The sequence below is a fragment of the Oryctolagus cuniculus genome, chromosome 14, assembly GCF_964237555.1.
Source record: "Oryctolagus cuniculus chromosome 14, mOryCun1.1, whole genome shotgun sequence".
Classification (NCBI taxonomy): Eukaryota; Metazoa; Chordata; class Mammalia; order Lagomorpha; family Leporidae; genus Oryctolagus; species Oryctolagus cuniculus.
In genome coordinates, this window is record NC_091445.1 from 3,118,795 (window position 1) to 3,145,307 (window position 26,513).

The 26,513-nt window shown below is 48.1% G+C and overlaps 1 protein-coding gene across 3 annotated transcripts in view; it reads right to left on the bottom strand.

The window, feature by feature from the left end:
- The window catches only part of HOMER1 (homer scaffold protein 1), a 157,501-nt gene that overhangs the window by 11,244 nt on the left and 119,744 nt on the right, over positions 1 to 26,513 (bottom strand). The window lies entirely within an intron of this gene.

Here is a 26,513-nt window from a genome sequence, read left to right on the forward strand (position 1 = left end):
CCAAGTGCTTGGGCCCCGACACCCACACTGGAGACCTGGAACAGGCTCCTGGCTCCTGGCTTCGGATCAACCAGCTTCGGCCATTACGGCCATTTGCGGAGTGAACAAGCAGATGGAGGATCTCTCTCTCTCTCTCTCTCTCTCTTTCTGCCTCTGCCTCTCTGTAAGTCTGCCTTTCAAATAAATAAATTTAAAAAATTACATCCTCAGAAACATCTATCAAACCTAAAATAAAACCTAACAATGTACTAGATTTTTAGGCCTAACAAAGCCTGAAATACAATCTCATTCCTTAACGAAAAATATGCTTAAATGTATTATGTATTATAGTATTTCTTTCTTTTGTTAAAAATTTATTTGAAAGGCAGAGTTGCAGAGAGAGGAGGAAAGACAAAGAGATCTTCCACCTGCTGGTTTATTCCTCAAATGGCAGCAACAGCGACGGCTGGGCTAGGCCACAGCCAGAAGCCGGGGCTTCATCCAGGTCTTCCCCGTGCACAGCCAAGGGCCAGGCACCTGGGCCACCTGCCACTGCTTTCCCAGGCACGTTAGCAGGGAGCTTCATCAGAAGTGGAGCAGCCGGGACTTGAACCAGCACCCATGTGGGATGCCGGCACCGCAGCTGGAGGCTTACCCTGCTACTGCACAATGTCAGCCCTGGTATTTCTTTTGAAGTTATTTCTTTGAAATTATTTATTTTGAAGTTATTTCATCTTACTCAGAATTTTAAAACGCCCCAAACACAAAAAGTTGTGGAGATGAACAGATTTCCTACAGTATGCTGAATCTACCAAAACCTTAGTTTCTAACTAAATTCCAGCATCATTTATAGAAGACTAAACGCAATCAGCTTTCTCTTCATTTAATGTTCTGACATTTAAGCCCCGTAGAAATGAGCACCTCCACCAACACAAGTTTCTATTACAGAGACAATTCTCTCCGATGGGAGGACCCCTCTCCTGGTAATTCCTTCATTAACTCTCTGGTGAACAAAGAATTGTTTCACTTCCGGCTTGAAAGGTTGCTTCTCTTTCTCATAATTGAACAGTTCATTTCAGTTCATCAAATTCCACTAATCCTATCTCATTACCTAAACAGTGATGCTTTTAAATCACCACTTTATGTTTGCTAAGTCATTTGCATCACAGGCCCAATGTTTTGTTGGATATTATACAGTCATTTTAATATATACTATATAAAAGAAAGCACAGTTGCTATCAAATTTTCTTTTTAAAGTTCAGTTATTTATTTTTATTCATTTGAAAAGCCGAGCAAGGGAGAGATCAATGTTCCACCTGGCAATTCTCTCAACAACAGGCGGCGCACCCAGGCTCACACCTGGAGTCTGAAATTCCATCTGGGTTTCCCGTGTGGCTGACGGGACCCAAGTACTTCACCATTACCCATGGCCCAGCAGAGTGTCCACTAGCAGGAAGCTCAATCAGAAGCTGTGGCAGAGGTGGGACACGATCCAGGCACTCCGAAGTGAGCCACCGTGTCCCGAGCACCGCGGCCATCAAACTTCTAAAGCCCATCACGCAATGACACAAGCTTCATGCATCCCGTATCTGATGCACACAGCAGAGCGTAACAGCCTCTCTGTCGCACTCCCGCCAGAAATGGGTAATGAGCAAACATCCTGTCAACCTGAAGGGAGGAAAACTGCAGAACAGCCAACCGAAACTTCAGAAGGCGAAGACGACGAAAGGAAAGAGCAGACCGAGGCGCAGCCTGGAGCAGACCAGGGAGAAGCGACACAGGCCATGCGGGGCGGCGCCTCTGCTGATCTGGCCGTGGTAACTGGCTATGCCACCCATGATGCTACCGGGGGAGCAGAGCGGAGCGGAGGCTCTGCAGGGACTCTGAGAGGCTTTGTCACTTCTGTTAGGAACAAAACTGGTTGAAAATGGAAACTTAAAAACGTTGCTCAAGCTTATAGTGAGAAAATCTCACCCGAATGTGAAGGGACAAAAATCCAACGGTAAACTGCTAATTTAACAACCACTTCTACCTTCAGAAAGAAACCTTTTTCTAATTCTTCCTTGGTAGGAAGAAGTCCAGATGTGGATTTGTTGGGCAGGGCTGCACTGATTCTCCGGCTCTGAACTTCAGACGTCTCGGGCCGGCTACCAGTTTTCCCCGACACAGAGACGTTTCGTTTAAACAGGCCCTTCAGTCTTACAACTGAAATCTTACTGAACAATTTAAATACTTAATATATGCAAATATCACACCCCTTTAAAAATTAAAGAGAAGAAAAATGATTTTGTAGATTTTGTTCTAAAACCCATTTGTCAAAATTATACAATTAAAAATAAGATGGATCACTGCAGGTCTTAACAGCATGAGGAAGAACAAAAAATGGGGGTGTTTAATATTTTATTTCTCTAAGGTTTCATATTATAGTCTACAGGTATCAAAATCCATTAACGATTTTAGAACTTGGCTTATATCACAATTATTTGAAAAATAATTACCTGGTGACCCTGGGCCAGCTGTCTAATAACTTGATCCTCCATCTTTATCAGGTCAAATAAAGTGGTCAGTCAAGATCTGGACTGCCTGACCTAGGTAGCTGGAACACCACGGCAAACACATAAAGATGTGAAAACTGAAGCATGAATTTCAAGCAGACTGGCACATTCTTCAAATTCACCCTAGGATTTTCCTTTATTTTCATATTTGGCTGACATTTAGACTCCAGGAGGCTCAAGTTAAGATGCAACTCATGGAAAATCTTAAAATAAAACATACTGCACACTAACGGTAAAACCTAGCCATACTACCCATCTACCTGTGTCATGGTAATCTCAAGGAGCCCACATTGCAGAACAAGTGGGTTAAGCCGCTGCCTGCAACACCAGCGTCCCATACGGGCACTGGTTCAAATCTTGGCTGCTCCACTTCCAATCCAGTTTTGTGCTAATGTGCCTGGGAAAGCTGCAGAAGATGGCCCAAGTGCTTGGACTGCTGGACCCACAGGGGAGACCAGGATGAAGCGCCTGGCTCTGGCCTGGCCCAGCCCTGGCTATTGTACCATTTGGGGAGTGAACCAATAGCTGGACAGTCTCCTCTCTGTTTCTCCTTTCTAACTCTGTCTTTCAAATAAGTAAAACAAATATTTTTTAAAAAGAGAGAGAGAATTTCCCAATTTTGTGCTTGGGATGGTATTTGAGGTGAGGCGGATGGTCATCCAAAATGTGTCTCAGATCCCTGGGTGCCGCAGACACAGGGGAGTCTGCAGCTTCTTGCAGGTTCTTTACCACAGACTTCTGCCAAGTGGCCAGGAGAAAGACCGTAGGCATTAAGACTACAGGGGGGTCCTGTACCGGGGAGAGGCCGATGCTGTGTGAAGGCCAAGAAGCCTGGCCAGGATTCTTTTTGTCCACGTAGCAAAAGCCCGAGCTACTGGGAGAAGGGGCCTGCCCCCGGCTGTAACACCTCCACTTTCACAGACACAGGCAGACACCCTGTGGCTTGGGCAGAGAGAACAGAACTCTGGGACTCTGGGAGAGGGGCAGGGGACTCTTGCACAAAGCCCTCAAATGCACAAAGCTGAACTTGCCTGGTACTGGGAGGGGACAGGGCCACTGCGCCAGCCTCAACTCTGAGACCCTGGGAGCCATGGCCTACCCAAGACTGCTCAAGGAGAACAGAGAATCCCACCCTGCCCTTTACCACGGTGGGAGGGTGAAGAGTATGGTGAGAACCTCCTCCGAGGCACAAGCACTCGAAAGACCAAAGCTCAGCAAAGCAGCCCCAATTCTAGCACCACGTCGTGCTTGATTTGTTCTGATTAAAGGTGAGGAAAGCAAAAATGGAACCCAAACTCTGTTCAACTCCTAAGAATGATTTAACTAAGCTACAACCCAGCAGAAGAGTCATAACCACTTCCCAGAGGAAACAAAACCAGCTCTTCATATGCATGGGTTCCGCATCCATAAACTCTATGAGCCACGGATGGAAGACATTAAAAGTAAGTCTCGAAGAGACATGTACAAGGGCCAGTGCTGTGACATAGTAGGTTAAGCCTCCATCTGCAGCACCAGCATCCCATGTAGGTGCCAGTTCGAGTCTTTGTTCCCTGCCAACAGCCTGGGAAAGCAGAAGAGGATGGCCCAAGTGCTTCTGCCCCTGCACCCACGTGGGAGACTTGGAAGAAGCTCCTGGCTCCTGGCTTCGGATCGGCCCAGCTCTGGCCCACTGCAGCCATTTGGGGACTGAACCATATGATGGAAGACACCTTTCTCTCTGTAACTCTGTCCCTCAAATAAATAAGTAAAATATTAAAAAAAAATAAAGTGGAGTAGCCTGGACTCAAACTAGTGCTCATAGGGGATGCTAGCATCACAGGCAGCAGCTTTCTAACACACCATGCTGGGACCGGCGATGTGGCATAGTGGGTGGGGCCGCCGCCTGCAGTGCTGGCATCACGTATGGGTGACGGTTCAAATCCCGGCTGCTCCACTTCCAATGCAGCTCTCTGCTATGGCCTGGGAAAGCAGTGGAAGATGGTTCAAGTCCCTGGGCCCCTGCACCTGCGTAGGAGACCCGGAAGAAGCCCCTGGCTCCTGGCTTCAGACTGGTGCAGCTCCAGCTCTCTGCCTCTCCTTCTCTCTCTGTGTAACTCTGACTTTCAAGTAAAACAAATAAATCCTTTTAAAAAAAACAACTCTGCCACAACACAGGCCCCAACAACAACAACAAAATCTTTATGATATACTAAAAAGCAAGGAGAGAAACTCCTCATTGTTAAGAGAGACAGCAATGCACAAACTCCTACTCATCGATGCTGGCTATTTTGTTAAAAGTCTTCCTGGAAAACCAGGACACTGTCCTGGGAAGAATGGATTCCAGTAGAGCAGTGGGAACTACAAGGAGGAGTACAATGAACATTCTGGCCACAAACAGGTAACAGATGGAGAACGACGCTGACAGAGTCCATGACCCCGACACAGCTGCACAGTGACCCTGAAAACAGATCAAGTAACAAAAACCATCGAACTACAGATCCAGAAAGTCTAAAAACACCTACAACTACAGTGAGCTTGTCCCCACAAAATGTGCAATCCAGGAGACGATGGAGCCACAATGCTGAGAGTAAACTCAACCACAATTCTGCACAAAGGACACTTCCTTCCAATATAAGGTGAAATAGTGCTGCAGCAACTGGATGACCTATAAAAAATGCTAACCTGTATCTCATATCCTATACAGATTAACAAAAAATATGAAATTCCTACAAAATATGAAACCACAGAACTTCAAGAAAAAAAAATACAAAAAAATTTTGTGATCTTTAGTTAGGCAGATTTTTAGATGTAACACCAAAATCTTAGATCACTTTAAATTGGTGAAAGGAACTTCACAATGTCAAAAACTTCTTTGAGGTTTTGTATTTTAACAGGCGTTATGTGGTTTTACTATTTTAAAAAATTAGATGCTGGAATGTAAGGATGGGTCAGCACATAAAAATCAATATGGGGCAGGTGTTCCATACAGCTGTTAAGATGGCCCTTGGGGGGCCAGCGCTGGGGTACAGTGGGTGAGGCCATCACCTGCAGTGCCGGCATCCCACGTGGGTGCTGGTTCAAGTCCCGGCTGCTCCACTTCCCATCCCGCTCTCTGCTGTGGCCTGGGAAGGTAGTAGAAGATGGCCCAGGTCCTTGGGCCCCTGCACCCATGTGGAAGACCCAGAGAAGGCTCCTGGTTTTGGATCAGCCTGGCTCTGGTCATTGAGGCCAGCTAGGTAGTGAACCAGCAGAGGGAAGACCTCTCTCTCTCTCTCTGCCTCTCTGTAACTCTGCCTTTCAAATAAATAAATAAATCTTTTTTTAAAAAAAAAGTTAGTGGATTCCTGCCACACACATGGGAGACCTGGATTGGGTTACTGGCTCCTGGTTTTGGCCTGTGGCCCAGTCCAGGGCTATTACAGACATTTAGGAGTGAGCCAGCAGATAGGAGGGCTGTGTGTGTGCGTGTGTGTGTGTGCGTGTGTGTGCGTGTGCTCTGCCTCTCAAAAAACTTTTAAAAAACTTTAAATCACTGTGATATAGCATATAAACAGAATGAAGGGGGAAAAAGAGATCAGCATTTGACAAAAGTTCAATGCTCTTTCCTGATGAGAATACTCAATCAACTAGGCACCAAAGGAAACCCCACACAATAAAAATCACACGTAAAAAGCCCACACTAACAGACTTGTGGTAAAAGACTGCAAGCCTTCCCCTTGGGTTAGGAACAAGACAAGGATGGCGTGCTGTAGCCACTTCAGACTCAACATGGTATTAAAATTGTTAGCCAGATCAGTTAGATAAGAAAGAGAAATAAAAGACATGCAACTTGGAAAGAAAGAGGTAACAGTTCTCTCTATCTGTGGATGACGTGGTTTATACTAGACAACCCTGAAGCACCTACAAGAAAACTGTTGGAACCAGGTGAGTTCAGCAGAGCTGCCACACACAAAATCATTACTACAAGGGCCAGCTGAATACACGGATGAACAATGGACAACCTAAAAGGAAATTAAATGGACAATTCCATCCACAGTAGCATCAAACAGGACAAAACACTTAGGAGTAAACTTAACCAAGGAAGTGAAAGACCTGTATGCTAAAAAATAAAAATAAAAAAAAACAAAAAACAAAAAAACACTGCAGTAAGAAAGTAAAGAAACACAAAACAGTGGGAAGATATCCCACAGCCCTGGCCTGGAAGACTTTGTATTGTGAAGATGTCAATACTGTCCAGAGCATCTGCACACTTACTGTAACTCCTACCAGAATCTCAATTATATTTCTTGCAGAAATAAATAAAAACCCACCCCATGTCGCTAGCATGTGGCACAGCGGGGTAAACCGCCGCATGTGACAGTGGCACCCCTGTGAGAGCATCTCACCTCTGTCCGAGGGCTAGCCTGAGTTCGGCTATTCTGCTGATTCAGCCTCCTGATAACGTGCCTGGGAAGGCAGAGACCAACGGCCCAAGTACTGGGGCCCCTGCCACCCACGTGGGAGACTCGGATGCAGTCCCTGGCTCCTAGCGTCAGCTTGGCCCAGACCTGGCTATGAAGACCATTTGGGGAATGACCTTAATGGATATAAGATCTCCATCTCTGTCTTTCATAGATCAGTAATCTTGAAGAAGAATAAAGTTGGAGTACTCATACTTTGATTTCAAAATATGATACAAAGCTACAGTAATCAAAACAACATTACAGACCAACATTACAGAGAATTCAGAAATAAACTCTCACATATATGGCCAACTGATTTTCAATAAGGGTTCCAAGACTACATAATGGAGAAAGGACAGTCTTTTTAACAAATGATGCTGGAGGGGCCAGCGTTGTGGTATAGCAGGCTAAGCCTCGGCCTAAGGCGTCCCATATGGGCACCGGTGTTAGTCCCGGCTGCTCCACTTCCTTTCCAGCTCTCTGCTATGGCCTGAGAAAGCAGTGAAAGATGGCCTAAGTGTTTGGTCCCCTGTAACTGCGTGTGTGGGAGACCTGGAAGAAGCTCCTGGCTCTTGGCTTCAGATAGGCAAAGCTCTGGCTGTTGCGGCCATTTGGGGAGTGAACCAGGGACAGATCTTCCTCGGTCTCTCCCTCTGACTGTAACTCCACTTCCAATCCAGCTCCCTGCTATGTGCCTGGGAAAGCAGTGGAAGATGGCCCAAGTGCTGGAGTTTCTGCACCTGCATGGCAGACACAGAGAAGCTCCTGGCTGCACATCCGCTCAGCTCCGGCCATTACAGCCATCTGGGGAGTGAAGACCTTTCTCTTTGTCCCTCTGTGTCTGTAACTCTACCTCTCAAATAAATAAAATGTTTTTTAAAAAATGATGTTGGGGAAGCTGGATATTCAGATGCAAGAAACTTAAGCTGGGTCCTTACCTTACAACATAAAAGAAAATTAACTCAAAATGGACCAAAGGTCTAACTGTAAGAGCTAAAACTATAAAACCACAGAAGAAAACACAGGGAATCAGCTTCGTCACACTGAATGTGCAAAAATCTCTTGGATATGACACTAAAAGCATAGGCAAGAGAAAGGAAAACCAGATGAATTAACTACATAAAACTTTAAAACTTCTGAGTTAAAGGACACAAGCAGTACAGTGAAAAGGCAACCCACCAAATGGAAGAAAATATTCTCAAATAATTTATCTGATACGGGAAGCAGACTCCTACAACTCAGCGAGAACAATGATCAAAAACTTGGGTAAAGGGCTTGAACAGGCATTTCTCCACGGAAGATATGCAAACACCCAAAAGAAGTTGGTGCTCAGAATCACTGATCGCCAGGAAGATACAAATCAGTACCACAATGATGCTACCTCACACACATCAGAATGAGCAACATTCAAAACTGAACGTTGTGCACTGCTGGTAGCAAGGCACGTGCGGGACTGTGGAAGACAGGACGGCAGTTCCTCAAGAACTAGAAAGATCGCTACCATGTGATCCAGCCACTCCACTTGTTGGTACACACCCAGAGGAAGTGACAGCAGAGCCTCGAGGAGATGGAGAACATCTACGGCCATGCAGCACTACTCACAAAAGCCAAAATGTAAGCGCAATCCAAGCGTCCATCAACAGACATCTGAATAAACAAAATCTGGCATATACAAACATGAAACGAATAGTAGCCTAAAAACGGGAGGAAATTCATGCCTCAACGTGCATGAACCCTGAGACATTACACTAAGCAGGATAAATTAGTTTCAAAGAGACAAGTACTGTGGAATTTCACTTACATGGGACACCCAGAGTGGTCAGATCCACAGGGCCACCAAGCAGAAGGGTGGCTGCCAGGGGCTGGGCCTGCAGGAATGGGGATCTGGTTTTCGTTTTTGTTTGTTTGTTTGTTTGTTTTAAAGATTTATTTGAGAGGCAGAGGCAGAGAGACAGAGAGGGGTCTTCCATTGCTGATTCACTCCCCAGATGGCCTCAAGAGCCAATCTGAAGCCGGGAGCCTAGAGGTTCCTCCAAGGTCTCCCATGCGGGGTTAGTGGCCCAAGGACTTGGGCCATCTCCTACTGCTTTTCCAAGCCACAGCAGAGAGCTGGATCAGAAGTGGAGACGTCAGGACTTGAACCAGAGCCCGTACGGGATGCTGGCACTGAAGGCAGGGGCTTTACCCACTAAGTCACAGCGCCGGCCCTGGGACTTGTTTTTCAAAGGGGTCCATGGTTTAGTTTTGCAATAGTTTGAGAGATTGATTCCACGACAATGTGAATGTACTTAATACTACTGAACATTTAAAAATGGTTAATCTAGAAGACTTTGAAAGTGTATTTTAACACAACTAAAAATCATACTGCACACTGTATGGTTCCATTTCTGTGACATTTTGGGAAAAGTAAAGCTGCAGAGACAGAAACTGATCAGTGGTCACCAGAGGGTTGTCTGGGCTGAGGAGAGGGGCTGTCCGGCCGAGAACACGAGCGCACGTGCGAGTGCCTGCACTCCTCTCTCCTCCGCATTTGCCAAAACTCAGAGCTGCGCACTCGAGAGAGATCTCGCTGCGATGTAAACCACAGTTCAGCTTTTAATAAATTACAACCTCCAAAGAACAGCAACAGGAAGCCTTATGAGCACTCCCAGATGCTCACAACAGCAGCAGACCGGAAAGCCAGGCAGAAAGCCTTCTGTGAGCCCGTCCATCCAAGTCTGTATTTCTTGGCCCGAGAAGAGCCTGGGTGGGCAGGAAGCAGAACGCTGAGCCCCAGATAAGACAGCAAAGAGGAGGAGGACAGGAAACTGGCTACTCAGAGGGGTGGGAGCAGTAGATGGGCCAAGGGGTTACAGAAGCAGGCAAGCAGAAAGGAAGGGACACCGAGACACAGAGTGGGTCGAGGCAGAAGCAAAACCTCCGTAACAGGATAAACAGCAGCTGAGTGCCAAGTCCTGACACACCACAAAAACGTGTCCACTTCACTTCCATGAACCTGTATGGAGTCCCTAATGCACTAAGTAGTGAAAGTGGGCAGGCCACGGACCATCCGATGGACCCTCACTCATCTTCCGCACTCTGCCGAGCCCCCAGAGCCCACCCGAGACCTGGCAGCCCTGGAATGAGGGCGGCAGGACAGCAGCGCCACGCAGGGCTTTGTTTCTGCGTTTTCTCAGGTTAGACTCAAGGTACGTCAATGTGTGCTGTTGAAGCTATGTTTGCAGTACGAACCAAGCTTTTATCTTTGTTGGTAAATCTGAATCTTTTAGAGAGCATTCTTGCTTCCTCTACTTTATAAGCTCTCTTTTCAGGAACTGTCTTTCTGGAACACAATGTGAAGAACACTTGGGAAAGAACATGGTTTGTGTTTTTTTTTTTGTTTTTTTTTTTTTTTACATAAATACGTTTTCACTGTTTTCTCAGAAGCTTCTTATATTCCTCTCACCATCGAGTACAGAAATGTTCCTACTAGAATACCCTACCTGTTTATATCATTTTAGCTTACAAAGAGTATCCTGAAGGAACTGTGCTCCGTCCGTAAACACACACACGCAAGCACACACTAACACCTCACACACTGTGAGGAGCCAAGTGTCCCTCTTCATCTTCATCTTCAGCTCAGGATAGCAGCTTCCGGCCCCAGGATCTCCAACAGTCATCAATGCCTTGGGATTACTTCTGATACCCAGACTGTAAGTCAGCATCACACACGTCAGGAATCCTAATAAATGTTGGGGTTCTCCGTCAGTTTGGTTCCTTTTTATATAGGCTTAGTTTTACCTCAAGCCGACTGTTCACAGAGAAATCACTAAATGGTTTGCTTGGAGACAGCAGGGATTCACAGAGACTGAGAGACCAGTGTGATCTCATTGCTGAACGCCAGGAGGAGGGCGAGAAGGTTCTTCTGTCCAGTCAAGTTTTCCTTCAAAAAGGACCAGCTGGCTTCCTGTTGGCCTCGAATCCACAGAGAATTCAAAACACCCCCAACACATGATTTGAAAGGTTCCTGAAACTGGAATTTTACAGTTTTCCTTTATCTAAGATCAAAGTTTATGAGCAACGATTAAACTTCACTAAGTTAGTCATGTAAAATCAAGAAAGAAAAAAAAAGATTATACTTCAAAGAACTGCAAAACAAAGCCAGAGACTAACACACGGGCAGTGCACTTGCTTAGCCTGAGAGCGAATGGCCGCGTTGGGAGCGGAAGCCGCCTCCCTCCGGGCCTCCGGGCCAGGAGCCATCATCAGTCTTTACAACGCTTTGCACGCACTTTCTAACCATGTTAATTATATAGAATTAACGGAAAATATTCAGATAATCTTTGTAAAGAGGATTTAAAAATAGGTTGGGCAGGCTTTTGTTCTCAGCATTACTCTGTAATGCGGTGAGGTCGATCTTTGACTGTGAAAGCACTCCACAGTGAGGCTCTGTCTTGGGGACCTGCCTGTGAGACTGTCTCCTCACTTTTATTTTATAATACATCTTTTTTAAAAAAAATTTATTTATTTCAAAGAGTTACAAGGGAGAGAAGGAGAGGCAGAGAGGTCTTCCATTTCACTGATTCGCTCCCCAAATGACCACAACGGCCAGAACTGAGCTGATCAGAAGCCAGAAGCCAGGAGCTTCTTCCAGGTCTCCCATGAGGGTGCAAGGGCCCACGGACTTGGGCCATCTTCTACTGCTTTCCCAGGCCATAGCAGAGAGTTGGATCAGAAGTGGAGTAGGCCAGCGCCGCGGCTCACTAGGCTAATCCTCCGCCTTGCGGCACTGGCACACCGGGTTCTAGTCCCGGTTGGGGCGCCGGGTTCTGTCCCGGTTGCCCCTCTTCCAGGCCAGCTCTCTGCTGTGGCCCGGGAGTGCAGTGGAGGATGGCCCAAGTGCTTGGGCCCTGCACCCACATGGGAGACCAGGAGAAGCACCTGGCTCCTGCCTTCGGATCAGCGCGGTGCGCCGGCCGTAGCGCGCCAAGCCGTGGCGCGCCAAGCCGTGGCGACCACTGTAGGGTGAACCAACAGCAAAAGGAAGACCTTTCTCTCTGTCTCCCTCTCTCACTATCCACTCTGCCTGTCAAAAAAAAAAAAAAAAAAAAAAAAAGAAGCGGAGCAGCCAGGACGTGAACCGGCGCTCACAAGGGTGCCGGCCCTGCAGGCAGCGGCTTTACCCAGTACACCACAGCACTGGCCCAAACTGTCTCCTCACTTAACTGTGACACAGAAACCATCAACTCTGACTCACACCCACTGCTGGGCCACTTTCTGGGCTACGTGCTTTCATATCAGCATGTTGGTCCACACTAGCTCTACTTAGGGTCTACCAGTATCTTCTACAGTTTACGGTCTGAACTGTTGTTTCTTAAAGTTTAAATTATCCCTGTAAAGGAAGGAAGTCCCAAAGCCAGTGCTGTGGCCCAGGGATGGTAAGGCACTGCTGGCAAAGGCAGCTTCCCTTACTGGGCTGCCAGCTGCAGTGCCAGCTGTCTTTTTTAATTTCATTTAAGGTACACCAAGTTCCTGTGTTTCACGTATACAGGTTTAGGAGCACAGTGAACTCCCACCCCCTCCCGGCCATGCTCTAACCCTTCTTCTTCCTCTTTCCTCTCCTGATACCTCTCTTAATTTTTAGGATGATCAGCTTTAAACTCGTAAGATTAGCCCTACAGGGCTGGCGCTGTGGCAGAGTAGGTCAAACTGCCACTTGCAGCACCAGCATCCCATATGGGCACCAGTTCCAGTCCCAGCTGCTGCACTTCGATCCGGCTCTCTGCTGCGACCTGGGAAAGCAGTGGAAGATGGCCCAAGTCCTTGGGTCCCTGCACCCGCATGAGAGACCCGGAAGAAGCTCCTGGTTTTGCATCGGCCCAGCTTCAGTTTGCAGCCATCCAGGGAGCGAGCCAGTCGACGGAAGATCTCTCTTCTCTCTCTCTGTCTTTGCCTCTCTGTAACTCTGCCTTTCAAATAAATAAATCCTTAATTTTAAAAAAAATTAACCCTGCACTAACTAAAGAGGTCAACAAATATCCACAAGGAAAAAAAAAAAAAAAAAAAAAAAACAGTGTTCAGGGCTGTGAACAATCATCGAAGCTCAAAATGTCAAATTCACTCCTAGGCATCACATTTTCGGTGCTCTGTTAGTTAACCACAGATCAGGGAAAACATAAGGTATTTCTCTTCCGGGGATTGGCTTATCCCCCTTCTGACACAGCTGCCTACCAATACCTCTGGGAACACAGCAGTGACGGCCCGAAGGCGTGGGCTACCTCCAGCTACGTGGGAGACCAAGTTGCAGTTGCAGGTTTCTGGCCACAGCCTACCCCAAAGCTGGCTTTGCAGCTGTCTGAGTAGTGAACCAGAGGGGGGAAGATATCACTGTCTCTTCTTCCTCTTCCTCGGTTGCTTTGTGTTTCAAATAAATAGTCAATTAAAAAAGAAAGTAAAGAAATCCCTACTGAATAGACAGAGTAACCTTTCATTGTTTATAAATAACACATATTGGTAAAAGGACTGTAAGTGTGGGTTTCTGCCTTGTCAAACAACGTAGAATACAAAAGGATTTTTTTTAAACATTTTATTTATTTGAAAGGCAGAGTGAAAGACATAAGGAGATCTTCCATCTGCTGGTTCTCTCCCTAAATGGCTGAGACAGGGCTTTGAGAACAAAGCCAGGAGCCAGAAACCCCACGCAGGGTCCAAGCACTTGGGGCATTTTCTGCTACCTTCCCGGGGACGGTAGCAGGGAGCTGGATTGGAAGCAGTGCAGCAGGGACTTGAACCCTGCTATGACGCTGGATGCCAATGGCACCACAACCCAGTCCCGTGGACTTTGTCTCCTAGGAGGTGTAACGCAAAGCCCCAACTCGCCTACCTGCTCCACAGGATGCCTCTGACGGCTTACTGCATTTTGGCACTCATTAATGCACTCTCCAGGTGACTCCTGGGTTCCGCTTTCCCCCGTTCAGCATGTTCTGTTCTGCAGTTCTCCACTGGCACCTGCTTCTGAGCACCGCCTCCTCTGACCTGTGTTGTTTATTTATTTTTTTTTAATGTAAGCCTCGATAATCTGCAAGTCTTATTTTCCATCTCAGATGTCGCTGTCTCCCTGCCACATAATCCATCATCTTTGCACACAGCCTGGCATATGTGGACTGACACACAGCACAGAAACGGATGGCTTGGCTGACCCGATGAAGACATCTGCTGGCTGATAGAGCTTTGAAGGCAGGCTCTGCGTGAACTGGAACTCACTCGGTCATATTCTGGGGCACATGGTGCTTAGAACTGAAATGAATTTAAGTGCTAAAGCTTTTAATAAACATTGGCTGAGAAGAAAATCAGACAAGAGCAGAGGTGTTCTTAAAGAAACACTGTACCACTGTTGTTGATGGCACAAAAGATAATATAGGAGTAAAAGATTTGGCCATCAATTTTAGATTCCAAAACTGAATCAGGAGAGACTCTGAAGATGAAGTTATAGGAATATCTGAAACTACTTGTTTTACATAAATCAAACATGTACAAAAGTAACCTTAAAACCGACACCTAAATTTTAAAGTCTAAAAGAGCTATTATAGTCAAGTTTAATTGACAATACTTTGTCTTGGCAGTATGCAAAATAACGGTGTGTCTTATATAACAGAACTTCAGAAAGTGTGGAAAATGGAATTAAAATGTTTCTTTTGGGACCAGTATGTGGTAGAGTGTTTAAAGCTGCCATCTGCAATGCCAGCATCCCATGGGGTGGCCAGTTCATGTCCCAGATGCCCCACTTTCAATTCAGTCCCTGAGAATGGCCTGGGAAAAGCAGCAGAAGATGGGCCAGGTACTTGGGTCCCTGTCACTCACACAGGACACCTGGAATAAGGTCCTGACTTCAGCCTGGCTAGTGTTGGCCACTGTAGCCATCTGGAGAGTGAACCAACAGATGGAAGATCTCTCTCTCTTTCCCTCTCCCTATTCTATAACTCTTTGAAATAAATAAATCTTTAAAAAAATTTCTTTTGGCAAAGACAATACTGAAATACACATATATAAGTAATCAAAGTCTCAGACAAAATATGGACTTCTACTTAGATCTGATCAAGCCAAACTTTTCTGAGTTATAAAATTAACGTGGAACAAATTATTTCAAAATGCCTAATATATCCCTTTACCAGCCTACACATATTTGAGTTGGGAAGAACTTTGTTAAGCATATACATTAAGCAAGGACCATCTGTGGGAAAAGCAGGCAAAGCAGGTGCTTCGTTCTGACCGCAGCCCCCCGTCAGTGACAAGCTGTCTAACCGCACTAGGTCTCTGCTTCCCCACCTGTAAGATCAGGACAGGTAACGACCATCTACACAGAGCAATACCGAGAAGTCGGCAGCCTGCACAGGAGAAAGTCTGTTACAGACGCCCACCTTCCCTACACACACAAGCAAGAAGCTCCAGTGAGTTACGAAAACGATAAAATGCTTAAATTCAAATATTTAAAGGGTTATTTTGGATTAGTCATGTAAGTAACTGGATTAGATAAAATTTACATTCCATTCACATCAGACACACACGCGATGATTTACGCTGTTATCCTCAGGTACTTTTTCTAACAGATTTAAACCTTTGGCATAACTCTCAGAGTAATATTTTTAATTTTGTTTTCTTAAACTTGGAGAGAGTGCATGCACACTGCCTTCCACTTGTTCACTCTCCATATGCCCGTGACAGCCCAGGCTGGGCCAGCACAGGAGCTCATTCCAGTTCTCCCATGTGGGGGTCAGGAGACCACTAGTAGAGCCCCCATCGCAGGAAGCTGGAGTCCACGGTCTGAGTCTGGTACCAAACCAGGCACTCCAAGGTGGGATGTGGGCATCTGGACCGACACCGTAGCTGTCAAGCCTGCCTATCTTGGAATGACTTCAGTGCGTTAATGAAGCAGTGAGGAGATAAGGAGACAGAAGCTATTTTCAAAGTGGTATGATGATTTCTGACCGTGAGGCTGGAGCGGGAGGCAGCTCAACTCCCATCCTGATGATGGGATGTGCACCTCAGAGAAGCATCCTGCCCACGCGGCACAGACGAAGCCCCTGTCTGCAGCACCAGTATCCCACATGGGCACAGGTTTGAGTCCCTGCTGCTCCACTTCCGACCCAGTTCCCTGCTAATGTGCCTGGGAAAGCAGCAGAGGAAGATGGCCCAAGTGCTTGGGCCCCTGCACCCACGTGGGAGGCCCAAAAGCAGCTCCCGGTTCCTGGCTTCAGCCTGGCACAACTCCAGCCCTTGTGGCCATTTGGGGAGTTAACGAGTGGATGGAAGACCTCTCTCTCTGTCTCTCCCTGTCTCTAACTCTGCCTCTCCAATAAATAAATAAATCTTTAAAAAAGAGAAACAAAGCCGGCTAGCTTTACCTCCATCTTTGTTAGCTAAAATGGAGACACCCATACACGGCCCCCACCAACGAACGCCCTGGCTCACAACCATGCTCCTACAAGTCAGAGTCTCTCCCTGAGCTGACGGGCAGCAGTCACTGGAGACAGTTCCATCCCCAACACCTGCTCATCTCTGCAGACTGCGTTCCTGGCTCGGCACCTTCTGTGGTCTCTGCCACGCGCCCTAACGAAGCCAGGGTTCAGGAATGTACGTTAAAGGATGAAGGGCCACGGGAAGCCCGAATTTCACTTCCACTTTACATTCTCAAGAGACCTCCTTTGAAAAAACAGGTTTAAACTTTTATTTACGTTTTATCTAAAAGGCTGGGACAAACAGATGCAATGTTCCACCTTTTGGTTCATTTCCCAAATGCCAGCAGTCAGGGCCATGCCAGGCCGAAGCCAGGGTCTTCCACGTGTGTGAGGGAAACCCAAACACTTCAGCCACCACTTGTTTTCCTCGCAGGGTGCGTGCTAGCAGGAAGCTAGAACAGGGAAGCAGAGGTGGGGCCTGAACCAGGCACTCGGGAGGCAGATGTCCCAAGCTATGACTTCACCACCGTGCCAGAGGCTCGCCCCTCTGAAACTGCAAGCAGCCAAATATTTTCTCAAAGGTGGAAGATGTGGGTACCAACTTCCTGCTCGAGAATACTGTGAAGGGCTCAAACTACTGCACAGATACTTTATATATTTTAACGTAAATCAGTCCTCCCTGAATCAGATCACTTGGAAGGGGAGGACCAAGCTAAGGGAAGGGAGTAAAATGCTATTCAGACTGCTGGTTCATGAGAAGAGATAACTGATCCAAGTCGACACTGTAAATTATGTTTTATATTCCTATAAATGAATACTTGTTGATGTCCATTTTTAAAATTCTGACCCTGAGAAAGTTTTCTTTGGAAATTTATTCACAGAATGGTGCTAGAAAATCCAACTGGAAAGATGCATTTATGAAACTAGTCATACTTATCAGGTGAAAAAGTGGGTTTTGACTACACATCTATCTTCTGAAACAGTCAGGTCACTTAATTTCAAGCCTGTCCTTTTATTTACCAAGTAACAGCATAATCATTGTAAACCATTCAGGACAGAAATGAGTATTTTTATCTATAATCTGGCTTAGTTTTAGAGGCTAAAATACCTGTTTCCTTACAAAGTAGGTCACATAAGGAAAATTTACCCTAAAGATGGTTAAGCACAAAATACTGAAAAAATGTTTAGCACTGCTGAGGAAAAACATTTAGATAAATCACTCTAGACAGAGGAAAAATTGGAAAGATGGCATTAACAGAGATTTTGCTACAGCTAAAACCGGGTGCAAATAAGCGGACAATTCCACAGTAAGGCGTTTCCCAGTGTCCTGTCAGGAACACTTACCACCTTTAGAACCCAGCAGGAATCGAGGATTAGTCACTTCTTTGATATGTAGAATTAGAGAATTTTAAGCATTTCAGTTGAAATTTTGTTTTTGAAGAGGCAGCCAGAACCAAAGGACATACCTTGAAATTACTTGAATAACTGAGTAACAGCACAAATTTTTATGTGTTTCTATTACTGCCTGTTAGAGGCAGAAGAATCAACACCAACCTCCTGTATTTAATGCACATACAAGCCACGTGAGCACCGTGCAACACTAAGGGCCCCATCAAGAGTACCAGGTGAGTACTGTGCGACACTAAGGGCCCCATCAAGAGTACTAGGTGAGTACCGTGTGACACTAAGGGCCCCATCAAGAGTACCAGGTGAGTACTGTGCAACACTAAGGGCCCCATCAAGAGTACCAGGTGAGTACTGTGCGACACTAAGGGCCCCATCAAGAGTACTAGGTGAGTACCGTGTGACACTAAGGGCCCCATCAAGAGTACCAGGTGAGTACTGTGCAACACTAAGGGCCCCCATCAAGAGTACCAGGTGAGTACCGTGTGACACTAAGGGCCCCCATCAAGAGTACCAGGTGAGTACTGTGCAACACTAAGGGCCCCCATCAAGAGTACCAGGTGAGTACCGTGTGACACTAAGGGCCCCCATCAAGAGTACTAGGTGAGTACTGTGCAACACTAAGGGCCCTCATCAAGAGTACTAGGTGAGCACTGTGCAACACTAAGGGCCCTCATCAAGAGTACTAGGTGAGTACCGTGCAACACTAAGGGCCCTCATCAAGAGTACCAGGTGAGTACTGTGCAACACTAAGGGCCCCATCAAGAGTACTAGGTGAGTACTGTGCGACACTAAGGGCCCCCATCAAGAGTACTAGGTGAGTACTGTGCGACACTAAGGGCCCCCATCAAGAGTACTAGGTGAGTACTGTGCAACACTAAGGGCCCTCATCAAGAGTACCAGGTGAGTACTGTGCGACACTAAGGGCCCCATCAAGAGTACTAGGTGAGTACTGTGCAACACTAAGGGCCCTCATCAAGAGTACTAGGTGAGCACTGTGCAACACTAAGGGCCCCATCAAGAGTACTAGGTGAGTACTGTGCGACACTAAGGGCCCCCATCAAGAGTACCAGGTGAGTACTGTGCAACACTAAGGGCCCCATCAAGAGTACTAGGTGAGTACTGTGTGACACTAAGGGCCCCATCAAGAGTACTAGGTGAGTACTGTGCAACACTAAGGGCCCCCATCAAGAGTACTAGGTGAGTACTGTGCAACACTAAGGGCCCCCATCAAGAGTACTAGGTGAGCACTGTGCAACACTAAGGGCCCTCATCAAGAGTACCAGGTGAGTACTGTGCAACACTAAGGGCCCCATCAAGAGTACTAGGTGAGTACTGTGCAACACTAAGGGCCCCATCAAGAGTACTAGGTGAGTACCGTGCAACAGTAAGAGCTCCCATCAAGAGTACTAGGTGAGTACCATGCGACACTAAGGGCCCCCATCAAGAGTACTAGGTGAGTACTGTGCAACACTAAGGGCCCCATCAAGAGTACTAGGTGAGTACCGTGCAACACTAAGGGCCCTCATCAAGAGTACTAGGTGAGTACTGTGCAACACTAAGGGCCCCATCAAGAGTACTAGGTGAGTACTGTGCAACACTAAGGGCCCCATCAAGAGTACTAGGTGAGTACCGTGCAACAGTAAGAGCTCCCATCAAGAGTACTAGGTGAGTACTGTGCAACACTAAGGGCCCTCATCAAGAGTACCAGGTGAGTACTGTGCGACACTAAGGGCCCCATCAAGAGTACTAGGTGAGTACCGTGTGACACTAAGGGCCCCATCAAGAGTACCAGGTGAGTACTGTGCAACACTAAGGGCCCCCATCAAGAGTACCAGGTGAGTACCGTGTGACACTAAGGGCCCCCATCAAGAGTACCAGGTGAGTACTGTGCAACACTAAGGGCCCCCATCAAGAGTACCAGGTGAGTACCGTGTGACACTAAGGGCCCCCATCAAGAGTACTAGGTGAGTACTGTGCAACACTAAGGGCCCTCATCAAGAGTACTAGGTGAGCACTGTGCAACACTAAGGGCCCTCATCAAGAGTACTAGGTGAGTACCGTGCAACACTAAGGGCCCTCATCAAGAGTACCAGGTGAGTACTGTGCAACACTAAGGGCCCCATCAAGAGTACTAGGTGAGTACTGTGCGACACTAAGGGCCCTCATCAAGAGTACCAGGTGAGTACTGTGCGACACTAAGGGCCCCCATCAAGAGTACTAGGTGAGTACTGTGCAACACTAAGGGCCCTCATCAAGAGTACCAGGTGAGTACTGTGCGACACTAAGGGCCCCATCAAGAGTACTAGGTGAGTACTGTGCAACACTAAGGGCCCTCATCAAGAGTACTAGGTGAGCACTGTGCAACACTAAGGGCCCCATCAAGAGTACTAGGTGAGTACTGTGCGACACTAAGGGCCCCCATCAAGAGTACTAGGTGAGTACCGTGCAACACTAAGGGCCCTCATCAAGAGTACCAGGTGAGTACTGTGCAACACTAAGGGCCCCATCAAGAGTACTAGGTGAGTACCGTGCAACAGTAAGAGCTCCCATCAAGAGTACTAGGTGAGTACCGTGCGACACTAAGGGCCCCCATCAAGAGTACTAGGTGAGTACTGTGCAACACTAAGGGCCCCCATCAAGAGTACCAGGTGAGTACTGTGCAACACTAAGGGCCCCATCAAGAGTACTAGGTGAGTACTGTGCGACACTAAGGGCCCCATCAAGAGTACTAGGTGAGTACTGTGCAACACTAAGGGCCCCCATCAAGAGTACTAGGTGAGTACTGTGCGACACTAAGGGCCCCCATCAAGAGTACTAGGTGAGCACTGTGCAACACTAAGGGCCCTCATCAAGAGTACCAGGTGAGTACTGTGCAACACTAAGGGCCCCATCAAGAGTACTAGGTGAGTACTGTGCAACACTAAGGGCCCCATCAAGAGTACTAGGTGAGTACCGTGCAACAGTAAGAGCTCCCATCAAGAGTACTAGGTGAGTACCATGCGACACTAAGGGCCCCCATCAAGAGTACTAGGTGAGTACTGTGCAACACTAAGGGCCCCATCAAGAGTACTAGGTGAGTACCGTGCAACACTAAGGGCCCTCATCAAGAGTACTAGGTGAGTACTGTGCAACACTAAGGGCCCCATCAAGAGTACTAGGTGAGTACTGTGCAACACTAAGGGCCCCATCAAGAGTACTAGGTGAGTACCGTGCAACAGTAAGAGCTCCCATCAAGAGTACTAGGTGAGTACTGTGCAACACTAAGGGCCCTCATCAAGAGTACCAGGTGAGTACTGTGCAACACTAAGGGCCCCCATCAAGAGTACTAGGTGAGTACTGTGCAACACTAAGGGCCCCCATCAAGAGTACTAGGTGAGTACTGTGCGACACTAAGGGCCCCCATCAAGAGTACTAGGTGAGTACTGTGCAACACTAAGGGCCCCCATCAAGAGTACTAGGTGAGTACTGTGCGACACTAAGGGCCCTCATCAAGAGTACCAGGTGAGTACTGTGCAACACTAAGGGCCCCATCAAGAGTACTAGGTGAGTACTGTGCGACACTAAGGGCCCCATCAAGAGTACTAGGTGAGTACCGTGCAACAGTAAGAGCTCCCATCAAGAGTACTAGGTGAGTACCGTGCGACACTAAGGGCCCCCATCAAGAGTACTAGGTGAGTACTGTGCGACACTAAGGGCCCCCATCAAGAGTACTAGGTGAGTACCGTGCGACACTAAGGGCCCCATCAAGAGTACTAGGTGAGTACCGTGTGACACTAAGGGCCCCCATCAAGAGTACTAGGTGAGTACTGTGCAACACTAAGGGCCCCATCAAGAGTACTAGGTGAGTACTGTGCAACACTAAGGGCCCCATCAAGAGTACTAGGTGAGTACCGTGCAACAGTAAGAGCTCCCATCAAGAGTACTAGGTGAGTACCATGCGACACTAAGGGCCCCCATCAAGAGTACTAGGTGAGTACTGTGCAACACTAAGGGCCCCATCAAGAGTACTAGGTGAGTACCGTGCAACACTAAGGGCCCTCATCAAGAGTACTAGGTGAGTACTGTGCAACACTAAGGGCCCCATCAAGAGTACTAGGTGAGTACTGTGCAACACTAAGGGCCCCATCAAGAGTACTAGGTGAGTACCGTGCAACAGTAAGAGCTCCCATCAAGAGTACTAGGTGAGTACTGTGCAACACTAAGGGCCCTCATCAAGAGTACCAGGTGAGTACTGTGCAACACTAAGGGCCCCCATCAAGAGTACTAGGTGAGTACTGTGCAACACTAAGGGCCCCCATCAAGAGTACTAGGTGAGTACTGTGCGACACTAAGGGCCCCCATCAAGAGTACTAGGTGAGTACTGTGCAACACTAAGGGCCCCCATCAAGAGTACTAGGTGAGTACTGTGCGACACTAAGGGCCCTCATCAAGAGTACCAGGTGAGTACTGTGCAACACTAAGGGCCCCATCAAGAGTACTAGGTGAGTACTGTGCGACACTAAGGGCCCCATCAAGAGTACTAGGTGAGTACCGTGCAACAGTAAGAGCTCCCATCAAGAGTACTAGGTGAGTACCGTGCGACACTAAGGGCCCCCATCAAGAGTACTAGGTGAGTACTGTGCGACACTAAGGGCCCCCATCAAGAGTACTAGGTGAGTACCGTGCGACACTAAGGGCCCCATCAAGAGTACCAGGTGAGTACTGTGCAACACTAAGGGCCCCCATCAAGAGTACTAGGTGAGTACTGTGCGACACTAAGGGCCCTCATCAAGAGTACCAGGTGAGTACTGTGCAACACTAAGGGCCCCATCAAGAGTACTAGGTGAGTACTGTGCGACACTAAGGGCCCCATCAAGAGTACTAGGTGAGTACTGTGCGACACTAAGGGCCCCATCAAGAGTACTAGGTGAGTACTGTGCGACACTAAGGGCCCCCATCAAGAGTACTAGGTGCCGGCGCCGTGGCTCAATAGGCTAATCCTCCACCTTGCAGCGCTGGCACACCGGGTTCTAGTCCCGGTCGGGGCGCCGGATTCTGTCCCGGTTGCCCCTCTTCCAGGCCAGCTCTCTGCTGTGGCCAGGGAGTGCAGTGGAGGATGGCCCAGGTGCTTGGGCCCTGCACCCCATGGGAGACCAGGAAAAGCACCTGGATCCTGGCTCCTGCCATCGGATCAGTGCGGTGCGCCGGCTGCAGCGGCGGCCATTGGAGGGTGAACCAACGGCAAAGGAAGACCTTTCTCTCTCTGTCTCTCTCTCTCACTGTCCACTCTGCCTGTCAAAAAAAAAAAAAAAAAAAAAGAGTACTAGGTGAGTACTGTGCGACACTAAGGGCCCCATCAAGAGCACTAGGTGAGTACTGTGCAACACTAAGGGCCCTCATCAAGAGTACTAGGCGAGTACCATGCCATCAAGAGTACTAGGTGAGTACCGCGCAACAGTAAGAGCTCCCATCAAGAGTACTAGGTGAGTACTGTGCAACACTAAGGGCCCTCATCAAGAGTACTAGGTGAGTACTGTGCGACACTAGGGGCCCCCATCAAGAGTACTAGGTGAGTACCATGCAACACTAAGGGCCCCCATCAAGAGTACTAGGTGAGTACTGCGCAACAGTAAGGGCCCCCATCAAGAGTACTAGGTGAGTAACATGCCACCAAGAGTACTATGTGAGTGCCGTGCGGCAGTAAGAGCCCTCATCAAGAGTACTAGGTGAGTACCGCACAACAGTAAGGGCCCCCATCAAGAGTACTAGGTGAGTACTGTGCGACACTAAGGGCCCCCATCAAGAGTACCAGGTGAGTACTGTGCGACACTAAGGGCCCCCATCAAGAGTACTAGGTGAGTACTGTGCGACACTAAGGGCCCCCATCAAGAGTACTAGGTGAGTACTGTGCGACACTAAGGGCCCCCATCAAGAGTACTAGGTGAGTACCATGCAACACTAAGGGCCCCCATCAAGAGTACTAGGTGAGTACTGCGCAACAGTAAGGGCCCCCATCAAGAGTACTAGGTGAGTAACATGCCACCAAGAGTACTATGTGAGTGCCGTGCGGCAGTAAGAGCCCTCATCAAGAGTACTAGGTGAGTACCGTGTGACAGTAACGGCCTCTGTCAAGAGTACTAGGTGAGTAACATCTGATAGTAAGGGCCCCATCAAGAGTGTTGTGCACACGAACTCCAAGAAAGCGGGAGCGCCCAGTGGACAGGCCCAACAACAATGGCAGTGCACTACTGACCACTTGGCTGTTCCCTACGCCTTCCCGGTCAGCCGGGATGGAAGCGAAGGTCTAGCTCTTGTGCTGTTTTTCCACTTTCCTGAGCGAGGTAAAGAAGCCTGGCTGCACTTCAACTTCACATCACTCCAGCAGTCGACCCCTCTACCTACAGGAGCACGACCACTGGAATCAACCCCTCTACCTACAGGAACACGGCTGCTGGAATCCACCCCTCTACCTACAGGAACACGACCGCTGGAATCGACCCCTCTACCTACAGGAACACGGCCGCTGGAATCAACCCCTCTACCTACAGGAACACGACCACTGGAATCGACCCCTCTACCTACAGAACACGGCCACTGGAACCAACCCCTATACCTACAGGAACACGACCCCTGGAACCGACCCCTCTACCTACAGGAACTCGACCACTGGAATTGACCCCTCTACCTACAGGAACACGACCCCTGGAACGACCCCTCTACCTACAGGAACACGACCACTGGAATTGACCCCTCTACCTACAGGAACACGACCCCTGGAATCGACCCCTCTACCTACAGGAGCACGACCACTGGAATCGACCCCTCTACCTACAGGAACACGGCCACTGGAATCGACCCCTCTACCTACAGGAACACGACCACTGGAATCGACCCCTCTACCTACAGAACACGGCCACTGGAACCAACCCCTATACCTACAGGAACACGACCCCTGGAACCGACCCCTCTACCTACAGGAACTCGACCACTGGAATTGACCCCTCTACCTACAGGAACACGACCCCTGGAACGACCCCTCTACCTACAGGAACACGACCACTGGAATTGACCCCTCTACCTACAGGAACACGACCCCTGGAATCGACCCCTCTACCTACAGGAACACGACCACTGGAACCGACCCCTCTACCTACAGGAACACGACCACTGGAACCGACCCCTCTACCTACAGGAACACAACCACTGGAATCGACCCCTCTACCTACAGGAACACGGCCGCTGGAACCGACCCCTCTACCTACAGGAACACGACCACTGGAATCAACCCCTCTACCTACAGGCACACGACCACTGGAATTGACCCCTCTACCTACAGGAACACGACCACTGGAATCAACCCCTCTACCTACAGGAGCACGACCACTGGAACCGACCCCTCTACCTACAGGAACACGACCACTGGAATCAACCCCTCTACCTACAGGAATATGACACTGGAACCGACCCCTCTACCTACAGGAACATGACCACTGGAATCAACCCCTCTACCTACAGGAATATGACACTGGAACCGACCCCTCTACCTACAGGAACATGACCACTGGAATCGCTGCCCGCAGGACATTTGCTCTGTTGGTTTTTGTTAACAGTGACAGACTTGGGCATTTTCACCATAAAAACACAGTCCCCCTTGATCTAACATCCCCTTTTGTCATCTGTGACTTTGAAGGTTTTCCTTTGTGGCAAGTTGTCATCAAGATCAGTAACTGAGGTTTCATTTATACCAAACCTGAACTGACACCCACTATTTAATTCCAATGCTGGTAACAGGAGGGGCCTTCTTCCTCCAAACACGGCGGAAGAGCTAGACCCTGAAATGCGATTCCTGCCCGAACGGCCACACCCTCCCTCACAGGTGCTTCAACACTTCATGGATAATGTGTGACTAGCTATACGACACGTGGATAGGGGTGTTGACAACATCTAAAAGCAGATGACTGCTTCCCACCTGGTTTGGAATAATAATCAGAAATGAAAACATTAAAGTTGGGTTCAAATTCTTGAATAGTCTGGTAAAATACAGATTTAAGCACATTTTTACCTTTATTCCAAAGACTAAAACATCACAGATTTCGCAAGACATGCTTCACGAATGAACGCGAATATGGCCTTGCTAATGCAGCAGGAGCAACCACTACATTCCTTTTTGAGGGTATGCAAACAGTAGACGGCTATACCACTAATACCTGCACAGAGCTGAAAGACTTTACACTATGGAGAATGATGACTAAGTGCTTTGCTTGTGTTTCCACGGAAAGCAAGTAGTTTCCAACACGTTTAAATCTGCACCTCTGGGGAGCTGCTTCTCTCCGTCCTTGCCAGACTGCTGTCTAAGATCAATGCAGATTCCACTAACAGTCTCCGACGACTGCCGTGTGCCTTCCGACGTCTGCTTGGCTTATTCAACGCTCTCAGAAAACCGTCCCAAACGACCACATATTCCAAGCTCAGAAAGAGTTTCATCATGTATGTTGTGTTCACCGCCATGGTTTACTTAAATGTCTTATGGTACATGCTTGTGACCACTGTTTCTTTTTTCTTTTCTTTTTCTTTTTTTTTTTTTTTGACAGGCAGAGTGGACAGTGAGAGAGAGAGACAGAGAGAAAGGTCTTCCTTTGCCGTTGGTTCACCCTCCAATGGCCACCGCGCTGATCCGAAGGCAGGAGCCAGGTGCTTCTCCTGGTCTCCCATGGGGTGCAGGGCCCAAGCACTTGGGC